The sequence below is a fragment of the Scyliorhinus torazame genome, chromosome 14, assembly GCF_047496885.1.
Source record: "Scyliorhinus torazame isolate Kashiwa2021f chromosome 14, sScyTor2.1, whole genome shotgun sequence".
Lineage (NCBI taxonomy): Eukaryota > Metazoa > Chordata > Chondrichthyes > Carcharhiniformes > Scyliorhinidae > Scyliorhinus > Scyliorhinus torazame.
In genome coordinates, this window is record NC_092720.1 from 170,419,364 (window position 1) to 170,431,780 (window position 12,417).

At 51.0% G+C, this 12,417-nt stretch overlaps 1 protein-coding gene across 1 annotated transcript in view; it reads left to right on the forward strand.

The window, feature by feature from the left end:
* The first annotated feature begins 656 nt into the window (after window positions 1–656).
* Window positions 657–12,417, forward strand: part of LOC140390211 (uncharacterized) — a 34,244-nt gene continuing 22,483 nt past the window's right edge. The window contains exon 1 of the mRNA XM_072475177.1: window positions 657–933. The gene's annotated coding sequence lies outside the window, so the exon portion shown is untranslated. The remainder of the gene's footprint in view (window positions 934–12,417) is intronic.

A 12,417-nucleotide genomic window follows, 5' to 3' on the forward strand; every position in this document is an offset into this window, starting at 1 on the left:
CCCTTTGTGTCCCTTTGCCATTTCCTCTGGCTTTCTGCCAATGATGCCTCAGGAGGAGGTCTCAGCAGCCAATGGTCCGGTTGATGACTGTTTGACAGGACACCTGAGCCCACCACAGGTGTCCATCCCTGGTGGTGTGGGCTGCACATAACCTGTTCCCATATATGGTAACAGCAGAAACTCTGGGTGACGGAAGTCTGGCACGATCTGGGCTACTGACAATAGACCTGTGTATATCAATAGGGTGCGGTGATCTCCTTATGGGTGACTGACGGGGAAGGTCCAGATATGTTCTGGCAGCTTGTCTATTGATTGTGTATTCGGACTTGGCCAGTTCGAGTTCCTATGGGGCTGTGTGCTGGAGTGTCTTTGTCTTGATTTAATGTGCCCAGTTCTTGAATTTAAAATACCTAATTTTTATCGGGCCTAAATCTAGGCCTTGCTGGAATAATACTATCCCGACATGCTTTGATCTCACTCATTAGTCTGTTATGGGGTAAGGTGTCAGATGAGTGAAAACATAACTTATGGCATTTCTCGGAAACTGTTTCATTGTGAGGACGAAACTGCAACTGTTAAACTAAGTGAAAGTAAAATATTTGAGACTGCTGCTGAATCTCTCAGATATCAGCAGCATTTCCTGTACAAGTTCAGAATAACACTCTCAGGTAACAGCGGGGTCAATGTGCACAGTAAATAACACATTTCTGTATCTGACTGCAGCATTAATCCACACCCAAACCTCTCAACACAAGACTTTTAGTCACTGAAACAATCGGAGTCTGACTTCAACTCCCACCAGTCGGACAGTCTGACAGTTTCCCTGTTTTCTAACAGTGCTGTCCATACAGGAGGTGAGATCTCAGTGAAAGTACTGGGACGTCCAGTCTCTACAGCAATTCCCCACAGCTGGATCAGACACTTCATATACAGGTCAGTGAAATCATTTCATGTTTGAGGGAACTAACCAGTGAGTGTGAGTTTACCCGTCTGTGTTCATGAGTGTGAGGCGTCTTGTGTATTATTTTGAAACAGCAATTGGATGTGTGTCAATGGGAGTATTACAGCAGTAGTTTGAGTGTGAAACACCATTTAGTTGTGTGTGAATGTATCCTATTTGTGTGAAACAATGTTTAAATTATTTAAATTGATAAAAATGCAATATTTAAATGATCTTCAATAGGTCTGTTGCCCTTCCCTCACCACTCAGGTTGAGAGACTACAGTCTCCTGCTGAGCTTGTGTCGGGTGGTTTGACGGGTTTTTCAGCTTCAGACTCTTTTTGACCAGAATATTTTTAATATTATTTCATGGGATGAGGGCATCGCTGGTTAGACCAGCATTTCTTACCATTCACTCATTGAGAAAGTGGTTGTGGTGTTGGGTGCTCTGGTGCACAGATGAGCCAACACAGTTGTATGTGGTACAACTCTATTTTATTTTAACTCTTATATACAGTTCGTTCTGGATACTCTGCACGTGCTGTCTCCCTGAGTGTGTCGTGTAGCAGGTCTGTCCTGGTCCTCCTCTCCAGCTAATACTGACCACCAGGTGTCGTGTTTGTGCTTTTATATCTTTCTGTGATTGGTTGTGGTGTTGTGTGTTCTGATTTGTCTGTTGGTGTGTCTATCATGATGTCTGTGTTTGAATATCATGACATCCCCCCTTTTTACAAAGATATGTGCCTACGTGGTTATAAATATAATCGTGTCGTGAGTGCATCTAAGAGTGTGTGTGTGTGTTGTGTACAGCGTGTGTATATGATGTAACTATTTACATGGGGCGATGTCGGGTGCGTCACACGAACAAGGTTGTACCATAACAAAACATGAATGCGAGAAAAAAACCAACTTGAACAGTGGTCCGGTCAGACGATATCTGGAACGATAAACAACAACAGGTTATAATACAGAAGTGTTTGACTTTTTGAACGTATGAACAGCGTTATAAGTCCAGTCTAATGGGTGACCGCCTCAAGAATAGGCTGGTCCTCAAGCCGGTTCAGCTGTGGAGATTTGGGTTCACACTGGTTCACCTTGGACTGTTGGAGGTGATGCTGTTGCCGAAGTCTCTACTTTTCCATTTGTTGTACTTCGTGCTTGGTTTTTCATTCGTGCAAATATAACATTCAACATCTTTGTTAGTGTTGCCTTGGCTGTGGTTTGGTTCTGGTGGCGATGGAAGGGGCATGATCCGTGGCATCTCCACGAAGTCATCCTTGGGAACCAGTGGAGGATCCGGCGTGTGCGTACGGTTCAGTTGCGAGCGTGAAGGCGGCGCAAAGCTCGCTGATTGCGCCTACGCACCAATCCATCCGCCCTGCATGCCAGGAACAAGGTGGAGTCTTTTTTCTTTTTATGTTTGTGGTGGACGGCATCTTGTAGCCGATGGGTCGTTGCCATCGAAGAAGCACCATCACTAATATCATGCAAGGCGATGACTGTGCCAGATGTGGAAGTTGGCCGAGACCGTGCACGCTGGTTCCGGCCACCTGCTGTGCCGGAAGGGCGACTCCGCAGAGAAACGTCGAAGCATGTCGCCTTGGAGAGAGAATTGTTGCTCGCATCAACGTCTGGCGATGGCGCGAATTGGTGTGTCCGTCTTGGACCGCCGGTGCTGGTCGCCACTGCCGACCCAGTGGGACTGCCACGCGATCCATTCCCTGTCGCCGTGGCATCCGCCGTCACCCTGAGCGTTCCATCACCGAGGCCGCAACACCGCCCGTCCGGAGCAATGTCTGGTGTGCGCGAATCAGAGTCGGCGCTTGGCTGCTCCCCATCTGGAGTCCGGTCTGCCTTCCGTCGATGCTCCCCGTCCGGAGTCCCAACAGGTTCACTGGAGGCAGCCGAGATTCCCTGAAGCTGCACTTCTGGAGTCGGAACATGCAGGAATGCACCGACCAGTGGAGAGGCTCGAGCCATCGAGGGTGGAAGCAGTGCGCCGCCACCGCAGTCGTGAGTGGTCCCACCGTGATCGTCGAGTGCCACGGTAAGCACTAGGCGAGGTCTGTCACCTTGCACCTTTTGCATGGGAAGTGGGATGCTGTCGTCACTCGTCTCACATCCCGTGGATAGATCCTCATTAGCAGCTTGCTGTTCACTAGGGTTGGGTAAATTGTCAGAGTTTTCATCTGGTGGTGCACACCATGTCGGTGGACTGTCATTGTCTTGCCGTTGTCCTTCATTTGGGCTTTTCTTCTTTGGAATTTTAAATCTTCCCCCAGACATTGCAGAACCTTGTTTATTACCCCCAAATTCTCCCATATGTATGGTCTCGAATATAGGATCCAATGTTTCTATCGACATTGTACTATTTTCCAAAGAACATTCCGTTTCACTTTTCTTCTCAGGTACCTCATATGTATCTTTGTCTAATGTACATGCCTTCATGGTCTCTGGGTCTGATTTTGCTGGGACTGGCATGGTCACAGTCTCTCTTTTACTGTTCTCAATTGCCCACATTATACTCCCCATACATAACTGCTTAATCACTGGGGTTAGTGTGGTACAATGGATAATCGGGTCGACCTTATCTCCATCTTCACCATTAGTGGAAAGCACACTTGGTTCACTTGAAACTGCTGCGGGTTTTAAATTTGTTATCTGGCTACTCGATGTCGGTGTCCTCAGGATTCTTGCTCCAATGTTCTGCTCATTTATGAGTGGAGTGTGTATAGGTTCAATGCAATTAATGTTCCCCTCAAGGTTTGAAGAGTCATTACTGACTAACTGCTGGTCTCCGAAGTTGGGACTTTGCGGCGTTGTGTTGAAGGGAGACATTTGTCCCTGCTGTAGATATGATTCAGGTTGTGTTATTTCCATTACCTGAGGATCAATGTCTTGTCCATTTTTTCAATCCGTACTAAAACACTGGCAATTCTCAGTCTGCTCCTTGCAAGTTAAACATTCAATTAATTTCTTTAGCAAATCCTCAGCATCCTTCTGTGACCGTGCAGCATTATTAATCTCTGTTCGGCTATAATGATCCTGAAGGTCAGCGCATAAACCTTTTTTCTTCGGGCTTGGAAGAGGCGATTCCTTCGGCTTGTCTTCAGTTGGGCTGGAACAGTCTTCAGCGCTGTGCCCTTCATTGTAGCATGAGAGACCGTCATGGTCATGCTGCTGTGTAGTGGAGCATGGTAGGCTGTTATAGCCTTCTTGCTTTTCACGTGAGCATGGCAGACTTGCATCGTCTGCCGCTGGTTGGTCAGGAGAGGTTGCTAGACCCTCATGGTCTTGTTCCTGCAAGGACCGCACATTGGAGTCTTGCGTTGCTTCTATCGTGGAGGCTGGTCCACGAGCTCTCTGTGGAGGCTTGTGACACTGGAGTCACTTCTTGTTCGTGCAAGGACTGCGCTCTGGAGTCTTGCGTTGCTTCTATCGTGGAGGCTGTCCACGAGCTCTCTGTGGAGGCTTGTGACACTGGAGTCACTTCTTGTTCGTGCAAGGACTGCGCTCTGGAGTCTTGCGTTTCTGCAATTGTGGAGTCTGTCCACGAGCTTGCTGTGGAGGCTTGTGACTCTGGAGTCACTTCTGGTTCATGCGAGGACTGCACTCTGGAGTCTTGCATGTCTTCTTTCATAGAGTCGGGAACGTTGAGCGGGACGTGGACCACGCTCTGTGTGGCAGCAGGCCGCTCTCCGTGTGCTTGCACCGCTCCCTGTCTGTTAATGTCAGGCTGCAGCATCATCCGGTACTGATAAGTTGGGACGTCATATCTGCTGGATTGAAGATCCTCAAATCCGAAAAATGAATCCGCATCTGCGTCGGATTCAATGTGGGGGCCGCCAATGTTCAACACAAAAGGTTCGTCCGAGTCATAGTCGTCTAGGACCATGGAGCTATCATTGGGCACGCGAGGTCCGGAAACACTGTAAAGATCGTCATCGAAGTATTCAAGGTCGGATTCATCGGCTTGTGCGTAGGTAACTGCTTGTCGGAGGGTTCTTCGGAGGTCAAATTCATCTCCTGGGTCAATTTGCGGCAATGTGCTGTCATTCCAGGTGAGGGAAGGTTGTTTTACAGCTTTAACAGATTTTTGTTGTTTTGATTTGGGACGTTTCCCTTTTAAATTGGATTTGGGACGTTTCCCCTTTAAATTGGTGCGGTCGGGGGCCTCTGACATCCTGACGCTCGGTATGTAGCACGTAGGAAGCGACTGCGCATGCTCAGATCGCTGTTCCTTTACCGATGGCCGTTTTCTTGACTGCGCATGCGCACCATCTCGCGCATGCGCAAACGAAACTTCCGGTTCTGCGCACTGCTCGCGCAACTGTGCTAGCGTGATACCTTTAGCAAGATGGCCGCCGACCTCGTCCCAGCACTCTCTCAGGCCCGGGATTTCGGCCTCTGGGAATTCGGGCTCCGGGATCCCAGCCACGAGGTGAGTACTGCCGCTTTTCTTACCTTTACTTGCCGATTGGATTGCGTTTTCTTCACAGTACTTGGAGAATTTGTCCAGGACTGCCTGGTAATCGCACCTTTGCTGCCTCCTGAAGAACCTGAACCTTGTGAATATTTCTCTTGCCCTTGCACCGGCGATGGTGAGGAGAAATTCAATTTTTTCGCTATCATCCAGGTCTTGGAGTTCAGCTGCCACCAGGAACAATTCGAACACTTGCCGGAATCGCCGCCAGTTTTCGCGGAGATCGCTGCGGAACTGGGAGTTCTATCATTTTGCCTGGGCACTGCTGGTTGTCTGTGTACACTGAGGTATGCCGGCAGGTATTGATCCACTCCTGTACCATGTGGTGTTGGGTGCTCTGGTGCACAGATGAGCCAACACAGTTGTATGTGGTACAACTCTATTTTATTTTAACTCTTATATACAGTTCATTCTGGATACTCTGCACGTGCTGTCTCCCTGAGTGTGTCGTGTAGCAGGTCTGTCCTGGTCCTCGTCTCCAGCTAATACTGACCACCAGGTGTCGTGTTTGTGCTTTTATATCTTTCTGTGATTGGTTGTGGTGTTGTGTGTTCTGATTTGTCTGTTGGTGTATCTATCATGATGTGTGTGTTTGAATATCATGACAGTGGTGGCACAGTCCATGTGGTGTAGGGGCAGTCACAGTGCCATTAGGGAGGGAGTTCCAGGATTCTGACCCAGCAGCAGTGAAGGAACGGCGATGTATTTCCAAGTCAGGATGGTGAGTGACTTTGAGGAGAACAGGTAGGTGTTTGTTTCCCCAGGTATCCACTGCCATTTCCTTCTCATGATTGTGGGTTAGGAAGGTGCTTCAAAGGAGTCTTTCTGCGTTGTTGCATCCTGTTCAGTTTCTAATCAATGGTACCTCGCTCCCCCACCCCAGGTTATTGATAGTGGGGTATTTAGCTATGGTAAAGCCATTGAATGTCAAGGGGAGTTTGCTGGATCCTCTCTTGTTGGAGATGGTCATTGCCTGGCACTTGTATGGCATGAATGTTCCTTGCCACTTGCCAGCCCAAGCCTGAATGACGTTCACATTTACTGCTTATGGACACAGACTGCTTCAGTATCTGAGGAGTCGCGAATGGTGCTGAACATTGAGCAACCATCAGTGAACATCCCCATTTCTCACCTTATAATTGAAGGAAGGTCATTGATGAAGCAACTGAAGATAGTTGGGCCAAGGACACTAACCTGAATAACTCCTGCAGTGATGTCCCGGGACTGAAATGACTGAACTCCAACAACCACAACCATCTTCCTTTGTGCCAGGTATGACTCCAACCAGTGGAGAGTTTTCCCCCTGATTTCCATTCACTCAAGTTTAACTCGCACTCCTTGTTGCCATACGTGATCAAATGCTGTCTTGATGTCAAGTGCAGTCACTCTCACATCAGCTCTGAAGTTTTGTTCTTTTGTCCATGTTTGAACCAAGGCTGCAATGAGGTCAGGAGCTGAGTGACCCTGGTGGAACTCAAACTGAATGTCACGAGCAATTTATTGCTAAGTAAGTGCCTCTTGATAGCACTGTTGATGACCCCTTCCATGATGGAGAGTAGACGGATAGGGCACTAAGTAGTTGTTTTGATTTGTCCTGTTCTTGCTCAGGATATACCTGGGCAATTTTCCACATTGTCGGGTAGGTGCCAGCATTGGAACAGCTCAGCTAAGGGCACAGTAAGTTCTAGAGCACACGTCTTCAGTACTACTGTTGGAATATTGTCAGGGCACAGAGCCTTTGGGGTATCCAGTGCCTTCAGCTGTTTCTTCCTCCTCCTTCAGATAGCTGGTTAATTGTCATCATTCACCACTGGATATGGCAAACCTGCAGAGTTTAGATCTGATCCGTTAATTGTGGGTTCATTTAGCTTTGTCTATCGCATTCTGCTTCACCTGTTTGGCGCCCAAGTAGTTCTGTGTTGTAGATTCACCAGTTTGACACCTCATTTTTAGGTACCTAGTGTTCCTCCTGGCATGTGCTCCTGCACTCTTCATTGAGCCAGGGTTAATTCCCTAATTTCGTAATGGGAGAGTGGGGGATATGCCAGGTCATGAGGTTACAGGTTGGGTCCAGCGCCTCGTTGCTTCCCAATATTCATTTGTTAGGTCTATTTGAAGTCTATCCCATTTGGCACGGTGCTAGTGCCACACCACACGATGGAGGGTATCCTCAATGTGGAGACGGAACTTTGCCTCCACAAGGACGATGCGGTGGCCATTCCTATCGATACCATTGTGGACAGATGCATCTGCTGCAGGCAGGTTGGTGAGTGTGATAGTAGAGGTATTACGGTACCTGGCAATGCTGGAGCACCATTGGTGGAAACTGTATGTTTCCTATTGGTCAAGCTGTATGGTAGCTCCACCCTGCAAGGCGAGTAATAAAAGCCTGTGCCGCCCCAGCAGCCTTCATTCTGTACCTGAGCTGCTGGGGGAAACATCTACCTTATGAAAGCCTTCAGTTGGACTACAACCTCGCTTTAGTGGTCATTGATCGTGCATCAATTTAATAACCTAGATTTAAATGGATGGAGCTCCGAATCAAGCCGGAGTGTCTGCAACTCAGCCCCCACGCGGCGAACTCAGCGGCAACCTTCAAGCACTGACTGGCGTGTTTTAACGGATATCTCGGGACGGCCGAAAACACACCCACGGGAGAAAATGCAAGTCCTGCACTCAAGGGTAAGCCAGGAGATTTACACCCTCATCGAGGAAGCGGAAGACTTCAATGCAGCAATAGAGCTGCTAAAAGGACATTTTCTTCGCCCGGTAAACCAGGTCTACGCCCGGCACCTGCTAGCAACGAGGCGACAAACCCCTGGGGAATCGCTGGCAGACTTCTACAGTGCACTCCTGGTGTTAGGGGGAAACTGCAGCTGCCTGCAAGTTTCGGCGAGTGAACACACTGAACTCTTGGTCCGGGACGCTTTCGTGGTAGGTATGCTATCCTCACAAATCCGCCAGCAACTGCTAGAAAAAGACACTCCAGGCCTCAAGGAGGCACGGACCCTTGCAGGCTCCCTGGATGTGGCCTCCAGAAACGCCCACGCTTATGTTCCCAACCGCGCGGCAGCCCCGTGGGCAGCGTGGAACCCCTCCGCAGCCGTCCTCGAGGCATCCCCCATCCCCTCACAAGCTTGTGCTGCAAGGTGGCCTGGCAACCCCGGGGGGCCCCGCTGCTACTTTTGCGGGCAGGTCAAGCACCCCCGGCAGCGCTGTCCGGCCCACGCATCCACCTGCAAGGGATGCGGTAAAAAGGGCCATTTCGTGGGGGTATGCCAGGCCCGTGCGGTTGCCGCGGTCTCCGGTGGCGAATGCGGACCGCCCCACAAGCCTCTCCACGGTCCCCGTGCGGCCAGCGGATGCCGCCATCTTCCTACTCCAGGGCCAAGTGCAGCCCCCGTGGGCCGCCGTCTTGTCCCTCGGATGCCACGTTAGAGGGATGGGCGCCACCATTTTGTGCACCCCCAGCCATGTGCGACCAATGGGAGCCGCCATCTTGGATGAACCCCCAGGACCCCATTCGGCTGACCACACACTGCCCGAAGAGAACACTCAACTCCTGCGATTAGCCTCGGTGACTCTGGATCAGTCCCAGCCTCGAACACTCTCAACTGCTACAATGACTGTATTTATCAACGAGCACGAGACGTCCTGCCGAATCGACTCTGGGAGCACGGAGAGCTCCATACACCCCGACACGGTAAGGCGCTGTTCTCTCCTCATCCACCCCATTAATCAAAAAATCTCCCTGGCCTCCGGTTCCCACTCAGTAGAGATAAAGGGGTTTTGTGTAGCAAACCTCACAGTCCAGGGAAGAGAGTTCAAAAATTTCCGTCTCGACGTCCTTCCCCACCTCTGGGCGGCCACACTCCTAGGTTTAGACTTCCAGTGTAATCTCCAAAGTCTAACTTTCAAATTCGGCAGCCCTATACCTCCCCTCACTGTCTGCCGCCTCGCGATCTTTAAGGTCGACCCGCCTTCACTGTTTGCGAACCTCACCCCGGATTGAAAACCCGTCGCCACCAGGAGCAGAAGGTACAGTGACCAGGACCGGATCTTTATTAGGTCAGAGGTCCAAAGGCTACTGAGGGAAGGGGTCATTGAAGCCAGTAACAGCCCCTGGAGAGTTCAAGTTGTGGTGGTAAAGACCAGGGAGAAGCATAGGATCATCATCGACTACAGTCAGACCATCAACAGGTTTACACAGCTTGACGCATACCCTCTCCCCCGCATATCCGACCTAGTAAACAGGATCGCGCATTATAAGGTCTTCTCCATGGTGGACCTTAAGTTCGTCTACCACCAGCGCCCCATCCGCACTAGTGACCGCAAATACACTGCCTTCGAGGCAGATGGGCGGCTCTACCACTTCTTAAGGGTTCCCTTCGGTTTCACCAACGGGGTCTCGGTCTTCCAGCGCGAGATGGACCGAATGGTTGACTGGTACGGTTTACGGGCAACATTCCCGTATCTCGATAATGTCACCGCCTGCGGCCATGACCAGCAGGACCACGACACCAACCTCCGAAAATTCCTCCGGATAGCAAAGATCGTTAACCTTACATACAAGGATAAATGTGTGTTTAGCACCGACCGCCTCGCCATCCTCGGCTACGTAGTGTGAAATGGTGTTAGAGGCCCCGACCCTGAATGCATGCGACCCCTTCTGGAGTTCCCCCTCCCTCACTGCCCCAAGGCCCTGAAGCGCTGCCTAGGGTTTTTCAGTTACTACGCCCAGTGGGTCCCCAACTATGCAGACAAGGCCCGTCCCTTGATGCAATCCACAGCTTTTCCCCTGTCGATAGAGGCCCGCCAGGCCTTCAGCCGCATCAAAGCAGATATTGCAAAGGCCACAATGCATGCCATCGATGAGTCCCTCCCCTTCCACGTAGAGAGCGACACCTCTGTTGTAGCTCTGGCGGCCTCCAAAATCCGCCACTCCTCAGTCGAAAAGGAGGCCCAGGCCTTAGTAGAAGCTGTGCGACATTGGAGGCATTACCTGGCCGGCAGGAGATTCACTCTCCTCACTGACCAACGGTCGGTTACTTTCATGTTTGATAATGCACAGCGGGGCAAGATAAAAAACAATACGATCTTGCGGTGGAGGATCGAATTCTCCACCTACAACTACGAGATTTTGTATCGTCCCGGGAAGCTAAATGAGCCTCCTGATGCCCTGTCCCGCGGCACATGTGCCACCGCACAAGTGGACCGCCTCCGAGCCCTCCACAAGACCTCTGCCACCCGGGGGTCACTCGCTTTTTCCATTTTATCAAGACCCGCAACCTGCCCTACTCCATCGAGGAGGTCAGGACAGCCACCAGGGACTGCCAAATCTGCGCGGAGTGCAAACCGCACTTCTACCGGCCAGAGAAAGCGCACCTGATAAAGGCTTCCCTTCCCTTTGAATGCCTCAGCATGGACTTCAAAGGACCCCTCCCCTCCACCGACCGCAACACGTATTTCCTGAACGTGATTGACGAGTACTCCCGGTTCCCATTCGCCATCCCTACCCCGACATGACCGCAACCACCGTCATCAAGGCCCTCCATAGCATCTTTGCACTGTTCGGGTTCCCCGCTTACATACATAGTGATAGGGGGTCCTCCTCTATGAGTGACGAACTGCGTCAATTCCTGCTCAGCAAGGGCATCGCCTCGAGCAGGGCGTCCAGTTACAACCCCCGGGTTAACGGACAGGCAGAGAGGGAGAACGGAACGGTCTGGAAGACCGTCCTACTGGCCCTATGGTCCAGGAATCTCTCAGTCTCCTGCTGGCAGGAAGTCCTCCCGGATGCCCTCCACTCCATCCGGTCACTGCTGTGTACCGCAACCAACCAAACACCTCACGAATGTCTCCTTGTCTTCCCGAGGAAGTCCTCCTCTGGGACCTCGCTCCCGACCTGGCTGGCAGCTCCCGGACCCATCGTGCTCCAAAAACACGTGCGGGCGCACAAGTCTGACCCGTTGGTCAAGAGGGTCCATCTTCTCCACGCTAACCCCCAGTACGCCAGCGTGGCGTACCCTTACGGCCGACAAGATACGGTCTCCCTACGAGACCTGCCTCCCGCCGGAGCCCCGCGCACAACCCAGCCACCAGCCCCACCCTCCCTCCCACCTGTGCAACTTACAGGAGGGTCGGTCCTTCCGCCGGCCCCGCCTGGGCCCCCCTACCCACCGACACACTCCGCAGATGCTCCCTTCCCAGGTCAACCATTTTCCCCGCCAACTCCGTCTCGGGGTGTCGATGCTGCCACAGGGATCGAGGCCACGCACCCTGTTGCTAACTTTTGCCTTAGTTTAATTGCTCTGTTTTATCACCTTTGCTCTTGAGTCGCCAGGTATCTTTCTGATACCGCCACGTGGTTCAAGTCCGAGTAATGATCAGTAATCCAATACACCGCTTAGTAAGAGTTAAATCAAAGCACATTTATTATACCCAGTAATCATGCATAAATTCTACGTCTAAGCTACTTCCTACAACTAACAGGCCAATACTTAACTTGGAACTGACCCACCAGGTCAGGGGAATGAATGGCCTTTCGTTCGGGTTCTGAGCCTGCGGGATTCGAAGCTGTTACAGATTGGTAGCTAGGAGCACCTATCTCGTAGCGAGGGTTGAAGTAAGACTTACTAGATATCTGCGGTGGCTGGACTGGTCACGGTCAAGGATTGGTTTGCGTTGCTGAGTGACCCGGTCAAGAAGAACGATTTGAACTTGGACTCTATTCTTTTAGTCCCCAGGGGCTTACCACCTTTCGGGGCGGACCCTGTACCTGGTTCCAAGTGATTGGACTTTGTCCCAATCACTTGGTTCGATTTTCTCCAATGCTGGAGCAATTCCTTGATCGATTGGTGGTCTCGAGGTGGTCGTTCACCTCCCTTTGTGTAGGCTTCTGCTGGCGCCGACGAATCTGGGTTGGTTTTATGTGTCTAAATGTTGCTCATTGTTCCCGAGGATTGCTCATTAATATGCAGATGGCTGGTGTTTT